Genomic DNA, 13,242 nt, shown 5'->3' with positions numbered 1-13,242 from the left:
TGAATTATAATCCAGCTTCTTGCTTTCTGCTATTAAGGGCTGCGTGGCCTTGGACACAGATTTCCTTAGCTAAGGCTTGCCTTGTCCAAGACAGCAGCCACCGCCCCCATGAGGCTATTCTAAAGAGCACTTATTGTGAATCAGGTGGCTAGTGGGAGCTGAGATGTTAAGTGCAAAACGAGCACTAGATTTCAAAGACTTAGTGTGGAAAGAAGAGCGTAAAAGATCTCATTAATGAATGTTTATATCGATTACATATTGAACTGATAATATTTTGGACCTATTGGGTTAAGTAAAAATGTATTATTAAAATTAATTTCAGCTTTTTTCCTCTTTTAATTTTTCCCTCAATTGAAAATTTCCCCATTCTGCCCTTCTCACTCTCATATTCTTAATATTGACCATCTGGGCATGCTGTATTTAAAGAATGTGAAACTGTGTTAAAAACAGAATGGAATTCGAAGGAAGAATGAATAAACACAATAAAATGCTACTTAGAAATTCTAACAAATGTATTCCTGATACATACAACAACATAGATGAATCCTGAAAACATTAAGTGAAAGAAACCAGATGTAAAAGAGTAAAAGATTATGAGTCTCTTTACAGGAAGTTCAATAACAGACTAAACTCAATTGTGATAGAAATTGGAATAGTGGTTGCAATAGGGCAGGAAAAGACATGATTGGAAAGGGGCACGAGGGGACTTTCTGGGGTGATGGAAACATTCTACATCTTGTTTTGGGCAATAGTTAGAGTATACATAAAACTGTCAAATGTATTGAACTGTACATTTAAGATCTGTGCATTTTATTGGTGTTAATTATACCTCATTGAAAAATAAAAGTAAAAAATAGAATGAGCTGCCTTTAAAGTACTTAGCTGGCTGGGCAGGGAATGAGGCTTGCTAGGAGGAACTGGAGAATTTTGAATTCTTCTGGGTATTGGGTGAGGGTGGGGATCTGCAATTCTGGGGGAGAAGGAATGGAAAGAGGAGAGGAAAGGGAGCCAGCCAGATGGTACAAAGGTGGGAGAAGTGACTGGTGGAAGGTGCTCAGGGACAGAGTGGCCATGGCAATTTAAGAACAGGACTGCTTTAGTGGCCCCTTCGCCCAAACTTTAGTAAAGTCTATTGCATCTCCCAATGCTGGGGTGAGCGGTTTTATTTTGGTATTATAGGGAATCAAGAAAGGTTCTGAGTTTCACGTCTGGGTCAGTGCAGTATGGGACAGAGGCTTGCCCACATAGCTTGGAGCCAGTTTTAACCATGGGAAAAGGGTAGCCTCCTGGAGACACCACAGAAGTCTTGGGGAGGGCCTTGGACTTCAGCAGGGTATGGAATGAGAATTTGAACTGCTCTCAACCTAGATCTCAAGAGTCTGGGAGACTGTAGATAATATTTAGGCCAACACTTGCAAATCAGCATGAGCAGTTCTTGCCTGAACTCACCTCTAGTTTCCAGACCGTCATTGCCCATGCTCAGTGAGGGCCAGTTTCCACCTGACCTCCTGGCTGATGTCAGCACCAGAGATGGCCCTGTGGATAGCTGATGGCAACTTAAAAGCCAAGTGTGCCTGGGGCAGGGCAGGGCAGTGTAATTAAAAGGAGTCCAGCCTCTTTTCTCCCTCTCTCTATCCTCCCATTACTGTGAAAGGCTGAATATAAATAAATCTTAGAGAACTAAGGAGAGGGTGGAATGAACATGCCCTTTTTGGTACATGCTGGCTCATTATAGTTTATTGTTCTCCTGGCATGTCTATCTGCCTGCAGTTAGGAATTACATCTATTTGCTAGCAAAAATTAAAATAATGATAAATTCCTATTCCGTCAAAGTTGTGATTAAACAGATCCTCCCTTATGGCCATTGGCATATACATTGAATTAAACATTTTTTTTTTAAAGCAAATGGTAGTATATTTTTAAATGTAAATAGTATATTTTTAAAATGGTCCTATCATTTGATTCTATAATATAAATTCTAGAAATCTAGCCTAAGAAGTAATCCAAAAAAGTGAAACTTAAGTGCATAAATATGTGCACCTCAGTACAGATAATTTAAAACCTGTCACTCAGTGGCCCACTGGCAGTAATGCTGGTGTTAGAAGTGGGTGGAGGGGACAGAAATGCCCAGGCTCTGATGACAGCGGTGAAGTTTGTATTTCTATTTCTAGAATGTATTTACATCAAAGTAAAACAATGATAACTTTTCAAAATACCTATACCTAGGGAAAAAAAATTAGACAGCAAAAACCAAACTCTTTCCTGTGGTTGTTGTGAGGGTCATTGTTTTCCTATTGGGGTCATTGTTTTCCTATTTCTCTGAAGTTTTCCAATCTTCAGAGAAGGAAAAAAGATTCCCCCAAAAGAAAAAGAATCTCCTGGGCCTTGTCTTCTTCAGGCTCAGCAATTTCCACTTTCATTGCTCCCTCAGAGGTCGGTGCGTGCAAAGGGGCCAGAAAAGGGAGTGGCTTTAGGGGCAAGTGATGTGTGAGAAGGTGGACGTAGAAGTGACAAAGCTGAACCCAGGTCTCCTTCACAGCAATTTTCTGGAGGGCAAGAGCAGATGACACAATGGAGATCTCACCCCAGCCCGACATGCCTTGATCCTGAGGCCTCTAGAAGGCAGGATTTGTAAACAAATCCCCCGGAAGCCGGAGACACAGTGAGAAAGACACCTAGGCTGGTGGTGTTCTAGGTTTTTCATCCACCTGCTTCAAGATGTAGCCTGAAGTTCACATAGCCAACACCTCGACCCCACCCTGCCTCCAGAACAGACCCTATCCCATAGGGTCTTCTCACATATCAGTTACCAAAACTCAGCATCAGAATCTAGAGTGATAGCAACCCCTTTGCGTCACACACATATCACTTCCAGTCATTATGTCATTTCAACCTGAGATGTAGGCTTCTTCATCACCCCAACGCACATGAGGAAATGGAGGCCCAGAGAGGTACAGTGATTTAGAGGTCACCCAGCTGGTGACCAGCAGAGTGGACTCTATAAGACCGGTGTTTCTCCAGTCCCACCTAGCGGTCATAGCAAGGCCCCAGCTAAAATCCCCCAGCCCAAGTCCAGTCACTCATACGGACATTTACCCCAGTACTCACCTGAGCTGTAAGAGTGTCCAGATGTGAGCAGCTGAGGGGACAGCAGTGTCCTGAATGCCGTGACTTAGGCACAGCTGACGAGAAGCGTTCCTCACCCACAGGCCTTCCACCCACCCCAGAGCCGTGAGTGCCAGCCTGACCACACTTCCCCTTTCTGTTCAGCCCACAGGCCTCAGAGGCCCAGGCGCTGTCACCAGGCAATTGGTCCCTTTTCCAGGGAAGCTGACTCCCGAGGCTTTCCAGGAGCCAGAATCTTCTTGCTGCCCCTGTGATCCCACCAGGCCCACCAGAGGCCCATACCAGTCAGGAGGAGTCAGGCTCCTGGTGGAGACTTGGCAGAGTGTAGGATAGGTGGAGGTGACCCCACAGAAGAGCCTCCCCTGAGCATTCCTGGAGCTCCAAAGGAGTGAGAGGACCCTGACTCCCAGCCAGAGGCAGACCCAGGTAAGAAAACAGCTCATGTGCGACCAACCCTCCTTCCCACATGGAGAGCAGCTCTGGAAAACCCTGGAGACCCCTGCAGCTGCTAAACACAGCTTCTGCTGCAGTGGAGGGTTGGGGGTGGTGGTTAAGGAAAGGCTCCTGTTTCTAAGGGTGTGTAACAGGCTGCACCAAGAAATGGGTCCAGCTGGCCATTTTGACTGTATTGGGTTTTTCCCTGCAACTCTATGAGACAGAGTTCCCAGGAAGTCTCACAGCCTCAAAATGAGGGCCAATCAACCAAAATGAAACCAATCAACCATTTTGTTGAACTGCCCGCTCTGAAGGAAATGAACGGTCAAGTCAGTAAAAATAGCCAAACTGACGTGTGCTGGGTCTGCCCAGAGTTCACAAGTTGTTGTTCTCGGTAATGATGATGATATCCTGGGATGTCTGCTGAATGTTTAACAACTGGCTCTAGGGAAACAAAAAGATTCACAGTGTTTGCTAATTTCTATAATGTAAATACTCCCACCATGGCCAATTTCAGGCTACCAGCAGGATGTTGCTGGACTTGGCATTGGGAGATGAATATAAGGGGCAGCACACCACTGAACTGGTGAATCCCATTATTAAGTTCCTGCTGGAGACCAGTCCTGAAAACAGGGTTTTCCATTCCTTAGCTCACCTCATCTTCACTTATCTGGAAGATTATCATCTCCATTCTACAGGTGAAAACACCAAAGCTCTGGGAGGTTACATCATGAATGAACGCCACACAGCGAGGGAAGGACTTTGAACTCAGATCTGTCCATTTGCAAAGTCATATTAGGGTCAATCCAGAGTTTAGCTGCTCAAAAGCCTCCCTGAAAGCAAATCTTAAATGATCTTTTGAGAGGCGAATAAATGCTTCTGTGGGTAGAGCTTGTCTTCTGCTGCCAAAGTGGTGACTCCTTGGTTTGTGTTCCATTGATTTACCCAATAAATGATTTTATTAACCCTTCAAGATGACCCTGTTCAGCTGTGATACAGCAAACTTGATGGACCTGCTGCTTGCCACAATGCATTGGCACAGCAAGTCCAAGCCTGAGGTGTCAGGCTCAGTTTGCAAACAATTTCTTACATGAACCCCTCCCCTGTCTGAGCCTCAGTTTCCTCATTTGTAAAGTGAAAGAATTCAACTGATAAACGTTAAGATGATTCAGTGTTGGTGCCATGGAATCTCTCATCTGTTATTGTCTGCTCTCCCCAGCTGGGACAGGGTGCCTCCTCAACCACCCTCCCAACCACGGCACCCAGCATAGTCCGGAGCACAACAGATGACTGATAGTTATGTGTTGCCTGAAAAAAGACATCCACAGAGAGAATTGAGTTCTATACACCAAAGAGGGCAGCTTCATTCTATTGAACTTGAGGGCCTGCTTTGCCTGACCATGTGCTGGGCAGTGTGAGAGCCAAAGAGAAGAGTCTGAGCCAGCACCTGCCCTCAGGAAAGTCTCTCAAGGTGTAGGAGGCAGGTGAAGACATAATAGAATGTGAACAAGGTTCAATGCCCTTCACTTTGTGTCAGGCCCTATGCTCAAAGGTCTCTACTTAGAGCTGAGCAAGTTGGGGCCCCCAATGGAGCCCATGTTCCCTAGGACAGAAGGGCACATAAGTGATTACTATTAAAAGCCATGAATGTTAGTGCCGTGGGAGCACAGAAGTGAGAGGGCCAAGAGGGTATTTGTACTGGCATTTGAACTGGGCCTTGAAGGATATGTATGAGCTAACTGAGTGATGGGAATGTGAATAAACCAAGCCAGAGTGTCTGGAGAGCAGCAGTGGGTTTTGTCCCCACGGACTGGGAGTGAATGTGTTGGTAGAGGGGGCCCAAGAGCAGAGTTTAGGACTCCACACCAGGGCATAAGGACCTGCCCATTTTCTCACCACCTACATTCTTCCCCTGGCTCCATCATTGTCTTTCCACCACAAGAGGAAGGCAGGAAGTTAGGGCCTGTTTAACCTTTTCTTCTGTACAACTGCAATGCCGCTTGTAGGCCTGGGCAGCTAGAGGGCCCTAAGGATGTCAAGGAGAATGGAAGGTACAGATGGGTGGCCATCTGTGGTGCTTTCCCAGAGGAGATAAAGACAAATGAGTAGGTTACCACGATCAGGATAACTATGACAGTGATCACACCAGAGAGTTCAGAAATAGCCTCCTTGGAAATTTAGGATATGATAATGGAAGCATTTCAAAGCAGCATGGAAAACATGGATTACCCATTTCATGGCACTGTCTACTCATTTTGAAAAATGACCCACCTAGATTTCAATCTCACTTCTCACAGGAAAATACATTCCAGGTTTAGTAAAGACTTAATTTTAAAACAGTAAATTATAGAAGTACTGGAAGTAAATGGGGATAATACTAGGGACTTCAATATGTCTTTTGAGGGGACACGATTTAACCCATTATAGTATCCAAATATAAAATTAGCATACCTTTGACTCAGCAATTCCATATTTAGAAATTTACCCTAATGAGATACCTAGACAAATGGCAGAGGTTCAGGGTAGTATTGTTTACAATAGTGAAAAATAATTAAAAGCAACTTAAATAGTCAATTGTGTACTAGTTAAATATTATTCTGTACAATACTATAAAACCAATAGAAATGGAGATGTAATTCTACATTTATTGTCATAGAGAAGTGATCACAACATTTTGAGTAAATAAAGATTATAAAGCAGCAAGTATAACAATTTTGTAAAGCTGTAAACTTAAATCTATGTCGAGAAAGATGTACATTGATATGTTAACTAGTGGTTACTTCCAAGTTGGTGGGATTTTTAGAGATTTAAATTGTCTTCTTTTTATTGTCTAAGAATGTTTGGGTGTGTTTGCAAGTCACAAAGACTCATCTTTAAAGAGCTCTGAGAGGGAGGCCAAAGCACTCAGGCAGGACTGGGGGGTCATCAAGAAGCCCACCACGGTTGCTCTGTTTGTCCCCAAGTAGATATTGCAGCTACACTCTCTCCCATCCCTGCCCCGAGGTCACCGAGGTGGGATCTTCCCAGTCCACATGTAAGGTCAGCATGTAGACATTTGGGAGGAAGTGAGCAGGAGGCAGCCATCTCTTATGTGTGAAAGGTGTCTCTGTCTATTCCTCCCCATTCCTGGAGATGAAGTTCCCCATGAAAGGGTATGTAGAGCGTTAACTGTCCTTTCCTTATCTGCATGCTTTCACAGAAAGGTCCTCAATCCCCAGAACCAATTAATATGTTACCTTACATGGGCAAAGGGACTCTGCAGATGTGGTTAAGGACTCTGAGATGGGGAGATTATCCTGGATGATCCAGGTGGGCTCAAAGTAATCACGAAGGTCCTCCCAAGAGGAGGCAAGAGGATCAGAGTCAGCAGTAGGTGATGTGACCATAGAAGCAAGAGGATGGAGTGATGGAGGAAGGGGCCATGAGCCAAGGGATGCTAGCAGCCTCTAGGAGCTGAAAAAGGCAAGGAAATAGATTCTCCCTTAGAGCTTCCAGGAGGAACCAGCCGTACCAATCCATTTTAGACATCTGATATCCAGAACTGTAAGAGACTAAATCTGTGTTATTTTAAGCCACTGACTTTGTGGTAATTTGCTGCAGCAGCAACAAGAAGCCAGTGGAGCCTCCAGCACCTCCAGGATTCTCCCAACAATACCTTCTTGGTATGGCTAAGGCAGCTCAAGGAAGGTGCCTGTCATTTGCTACAAAAACAATCATTTTGGAACAATAAATATCACATTGACAGGCCCGGCCTGTCTTCCCCTCACACTGTTGGTTCCTTCTTTTTGTCTTCTCTATTCCATTCCATAGCGCCTTCTAGATGTTGGGTCACAGTCACTGTTTGTTGTTTGGTTGAGAACTAAAGGGGTAGGGTTGGAGGAGGAAGGTTTATTTTTAAAAGTCACACACACACACAATTTCAGTTTCTGAGAAGCTGTGAATTTCAGTTTTTCCCACAGGAACCCACCCAGAAAGTATTCAAATTAGCAACTCTCTCTCTCTCTTTATTGTGGTAACATATATATAACATAAAACTTTACCATTTTAACCATTTTTTAAGTGTACGGCTCATTGGCATTAAGTACATTCTCATTATTGTACATCCATCACCACCATCCCTCTCTAGAACTTTTTCGTCTTCCCAAACTGAAACTCTGTACCCATTAAACACTGAACTCCCCATTTCCCCTCCCAGACACTGGCAGCAACTTTTTCTTGAAAAAGACTAAAGCCTTTTCAAAACCTTCAAAAGCAAACCTCTTGGCAAGTACGTGGATGGCCAGTCTCCTGAGCTATATCATTGAACTGTTCTAGAACAAAACAATAAAGAAATCTTCAAAGCAAGCTTTCTCACATCCATGAGGACCATGACACAGAGGTGAAGTCTCCACCAGAGGACAGAGGGCAAGTGAAGGGGAACCAGGTTGCCTCTGTGGTTCACCCTGAAAATAGACCCCTTTACATCTCAGTGCTGGAGAACTGGGCTTTTCTGGGGGCAGGGAATTACTCAGTTTAGTGCTAAAAGATAATTTTCAATGAAAGGTAAAATCATGAATCTCATGCAGATATAAAAAGGAATACCCATTAAAGATTTTCTCCTACTCATTAATGAATGAGGGAGCCAGATGTTATAATAGGTTTAAAGACAATCTAAAGAACACATTTACAGATTAGGAATATTGAAGTGGATGTACAAATGTAAGCAGAACTGGATTTTCCATGAAGTGGGCGGGGTTGGGAGGAAAGTCAGTTCAACTGCTATAAGATAAGAATGAATTTCTATATTTGTAGACAGGAATAATTTCTGCATTGCTATCAGTTGTCTACACTTTACTAGGGCTGGAAAACCCAGAGAAATGTCCTCTAGCGTTTAGACAATGCAGTTTTCCACTGGGGAAAAAAAATGTTTTTCTGCATGGGGGATGGCGGGATTGACACTAAGGATTTAGAAAGAAGAAAAGCAGGCTAACGGAGTTTCTGAGAGAGAAGGAACACCAGGAACATAGTAGTTTGTAGACCAACAAGAACTAGATATCGGAGCTTCAATTATTAAATTGTTACCCACTGCCTAGGTCCCTGCTGAATTTTGCAGTGAAACTCTGCTGTGAAAGACCTGAGGGCTTGCTTCAGGGACAGCCAAGAAAGAGAAGCCTCAAAATAAGGCTGGACCCCAGAGCCTTGGTGGGCAGGAAGCCCAGAGTGTTTGAGATGAAGGCAAAGCTGCAGGGGAATGGCCTTTGGGCCACTCAGGAAGCTTGACCAAGGCTGGACCACTCAGACCAGGTGCTGCTTTGGAGGCCCTGCCCATCAGGGAGCCCCTGAGGGCTGGGTCTGAACAGAGGGATGTACATTCTACAACTGGAGCTAGAAAGGACAGGGTTTCCTCCAAGGAACCCCAGGGATTCCCTGAAGGAGGAATTGCAGACCTTAGAAGGGAAATCCTGGTTGAGGGCATGGGACATTTTGGAGCCCCAATGAACACAGCTCTGCCTGTGACCTCTGCCCTGGCACCCCCAAAGCCAAGTGGAGCCGAGTGAGGAAGCACTTCAGTACCCGCAGAGCTGAAGAGATTCTTATAAAATTGAAGCCTGGTTGGCGCAGCTAAACTCTGTTTCTACCTCCTTCCAACTTCTTTGAAATTCTCAGAGGGAATGATAAATTGCTGAAAGTGTGGAAACATTCTCACTTTTACCACCAGAGGGCGCATTTCACCCTCACATTGGCTAATTCTTAAACCAGACAAGAGGCTCTCACACCGACAAAGGAGTCTGGCAGAACCTAACCTACCCTACTCCTTCAGGAGATGCACAAAAACCATGGGAATTTTAAGACTCTGGACGGAGGGGAGGAGCAAAGGAAAGCAAATACTGCCTGGGGAGCTGAGAACCCAGTCAGGGAAAGGAGATCCTAATCAGAATTCTTTCTCTGACCCTCCTCACAAAACACCGCTCTTATTCTTTTTATTGTTTCACTTTGCTTTGTACAAAGATTGAAATTCTAACCATAAAAAACTCAATGGTTCAACAACAAAAAACATCAAACAACCCGATGAAAAAATGAAGAAAAGACACGAATAGACATTGCCCTAAAGAAGATACACAAATGGTCAACAGCACATGAAAATATGCACAACTTTGGTAATCATTTAGGGAAATGCAAATCAAAATCACTGTGAGATACCACCTCACACCCATTAGAATGCTTACTAATAAGCATTGGCGAGGATGTGGAGAAATTAGAATCCTTATACACTGGTGGTGGGCATGTAAAATGATGCAGCTGCTGCGGAAAACAGTATGGCAGTTTCTCAAAAATTAAAAATTAAACTACCATATTATCTGCCAACTATATTTCCAAGTATATACTCCAAAGAATTAAAAGCAGGATCTCAAAGAGATATTTGTATACTCATATTCACAGTAGCATTATTCGCAATAGCCCCAAAGTGTAAACAACCCGAGTGTCCATTGATGGATGAGTGGATAAACAAAATATGGTGCATACATATAAAAGAATAATATTGAGCCTTAAAAAGGAAGAAAATTCTGACACATGGTAGAACGGGGATGAACCTGGAGGACATTATGCTAGGTGAAATAAACCAGTCAAAAAAGGAAAAATATTGTATGATTCTACTTATATAAGGAATCTAGAGAAGTCAAATTCATAGAGAAAGTAGAATGGTGGTTTCCAGGAGCTAAGGGGAGGGGAGAAAATCCATTGGAAAAATCAGAGTCATACTTCACACATCACAATTAATTCTAAACAGAGACAATCACAAAAGGATTACAGTAATAAGCATTTTAGGGAAAAACGGAGTGGGGTAAGGGAGATTGGAGTAACAGAGAATAAGAATGAGCTGTATTCCAGGCATAGGGAACAACTGACTATGCTACAAATTTGAAAGACAAAAGACAAATTGTGAAAAATATCTGCACTACACACCAAGAAGAGTTATTTTCCTTAATGTATAAAAAACTTTTATAAATCAAAATGCACAAACTAATAGGGGAAAAATGGGCAAAGGACACATGAATTTCTTCTTTTTAAAATTCAAATGGCCAATAAACTTAGAAGGATACTTAGCCTCATCAGTAATCAGGGAAATGCAATTTAAAATGAGATACATATTCTTACAAGTGTTGGTCAAGATTAAAAAGACTATACAATGATTGTATATCTATATCTATATCTATCATCTATATTTTTATCTATATCTATCTCTCTCTATATATATATATGCCATATATATGCCTTACCGATAAATTGTACCCCTGAAACTTACTGGATTTTTAAAACCAATGTTACTATAATAAAAAAATTTTTAAAAAAAGATTAAAAAGGCTGCTTACTGCTTTTTAATATTCAGTCTCCAATCTATGTCACCTCCTCAGAGAGGCTTTGACTCTATCTAAAATAATATCCCTTGATGAAAAATTACCAAGCATTCAATAATTCCAGAAACTATAACTCATAATGGAGAGAAAAATCAATCAGTGGAAATGAACCCAGAAATGGCAGAGATGACAGAATTAGTGGACAAAAGCATGATAAGTAGAGACATAGAAGATATATATGAACCAAATCAAACTTCTAAAGATTAAAAAAAATACCCTGAAATTTACAGCAGATTAGACACTATAGAATATTAGTGAACTTGATACAGTAAGAGAAATTATAATGAAATGTGGAGGGAACAAAACAAATGAATATTGAGTGTGGGAGAACTTCAAGGCATCCCACAAGTATACATGTAACTGGAGATCTAAAAGGAGGAGGTATAGAAAAATATTCAAAGAAATAATGGATACTTTGAAAAAAAAATCAATGAAAACTATAAACTCACAGATCCAAGAAGTTCTAAGAATCAAAGCACAAGAAACATCAAGAAAACTACACCAAGGTATATCATAATCAAACTACTTAAAAGTAGCAATAAAGAGAAAATTTACATAAATGGAAGGAATTCCTATAAGTGAAGATAAGCTAACATAGTAATGCAGATTCTAAAGAATGTCTTTAATTTTCAGTCCCTAGTCATGAAAAACAGTTGTTTGGAATACAAAGTTGCTTTAGGCCCAGCCTAAAGGGAATTTTGCCCATTTTTAACATTCTGAAGGTTTGAGGAGTAAGGTATACAAAGCATTTCCTCTGGGATGGCTGTTCTGACTCCATTTTAAAGTGGATCCACTTACATATTTTTCATGAAGACAGTGTGATCCAGAAGATAGTGGAGCAGCATTTTTAAAGAATTAAAAGGGGAAAAAAAATCAATCTAGGATTTCATACCCAGTGAAAGTATCTTACTAAAAAAAACAAACAAAAAAATCCCCCACCAAACCTGAGACATGTTCACTTAGACAATATATTATTAGCTGAACCAAATAGTTAAAGTCTTTCAGTAAGAAAAAAAAAAATACCAGATAAATTCTGGATCTATACAAAGGCAAGAAAAACCAGGGAATGGTAAATATGTAGATAAATATAAAAGATTTTTTAAATTTAAAAAATCTCTTCTCAACTCGAAAAAGGGCATTTATGAAAAACCTACAGCTAACACCAGACTGAATACTTTAGCCCTGTAATCAGGATTGAAGCAACAATGTCTGCTTTTACCACTCAGATTGGGCATTGTACTGGAAGTTTTATTCAGCACAATAAAATAGAGAAAGAAAAGAAAGGAGTCCAGACTGGAAAGAAAAAAGTAAAACTATATTTAGTTACAGAGGATATGATTAGTTATGTGGAAAATTCTGTAGAATGACCAAAAACAGTACTAAAATTAAGAAATGAGTTTAATAATGTTGCAAGATATAACACAAAACTATGCTGTATTTCTATATACTAGCAGTGATCCATCAGATATTGAAAATTTTAAAAATACCATGTACAGTAACATGAAGATATCAAATACTTAGGGAGATATCCAACAAAGATGTGCAAGACCTGCATGTTGAAAATTACAGAGCTAGGAAACATGGCAGAGTGAGAGATGTCCTCAGATCTCTCCCCTTGAAACAATAAGCTGAACATCTAAAACTCAACAAAAAACACCCAGACTGCACACCAGCACGTCTGAGCATGAGATCTGTGAATAAAAACTACCACAGGTCAGAACCCTGGGTGTCGGGAGGTGGACTAGGAGAAATAAAGAAGCTGCCTCTCGCAGCCACCGGAGCTTCTTACAGGAGCGGGTGAAGGGGTGAAGGTACAGCAACTTCTCTGAACAACTCTGCCTGGAAGTGCCTGGACTTCTACGCAGCCGGCAGCAGGGCCCAGTCATCAAGGCAGAAAGCAGAGAAGTCGGTTGGGACTGCAGAGAAACAACAGTTGATTTTTACCGGCCGCGGTTGCAAAATCAAGGCTGAGCCGCAGCCCCCAACTCCCTCCCAGAGGGCCCCTCCCCCAACCCTCTGAGACCAATCACCACGGAGCCCCAGGAGAATCTGAGAAAATACTACGGAAACTGTTTGCTAACATTGACAGGGATTGAAACTGAGAGTAGCGAGTGTGATTAAATTTCTACAAGAAAGAAAAAAACAAACATTATTTAGGCTTTATATAAAGCAGGGATCCAAGAGGCTCATACGCCACCTACTGGAAACCAAAAGAAAAGCACCTTCTTTGTAGCAGGCTAAAGAGAGACCTTTATATAATAAATCTTCTTTCTGGAAAAACAGC

General features: G+C 41.9%; 1 protein-coding gene across 1 annotated transcript in view; it reads right to left on the bottom strand.

Annotated features, from left to right (window-relative positions):
- Positions 1-3,222, bottom strand: part of SCIMP (SLP adaptor and CSK interacting membrane protein) — a 22,761-nt gene extending 19,539 nt beyond the window's left edge. Inside the window, exon 1 of the mRNA XM_006922237.3 lies at positions 3,109-3,222. The gene's annotated coding sequence lies outside the window, so the exon portion shown is untranslated. The remainder of the gene's footprint in view (positions 1-3,108) is intronic.
- Positions 3,223-13,242: the final 10,020 nt, after the last annotated feature.

The sequence above is a fragment of the Pteropus alecto genome, unplaced genomic scaffold, assembly GCF_000325575.1.
Source record: "Pteropus alecto unplaced genomic scaffold, ASM32557v1 scaffold398, whole genome shotgun sequence".
NCBI classification, from domain to species: Eukaryota; Metazoa; Chordata; class Mammalia; order Chiroptera; family Pteropodidae; genus Pteropus; species Pteropus alecto.
This window is presented reverse-complemented; position numbering and strand designations above follow the sequence as displayed.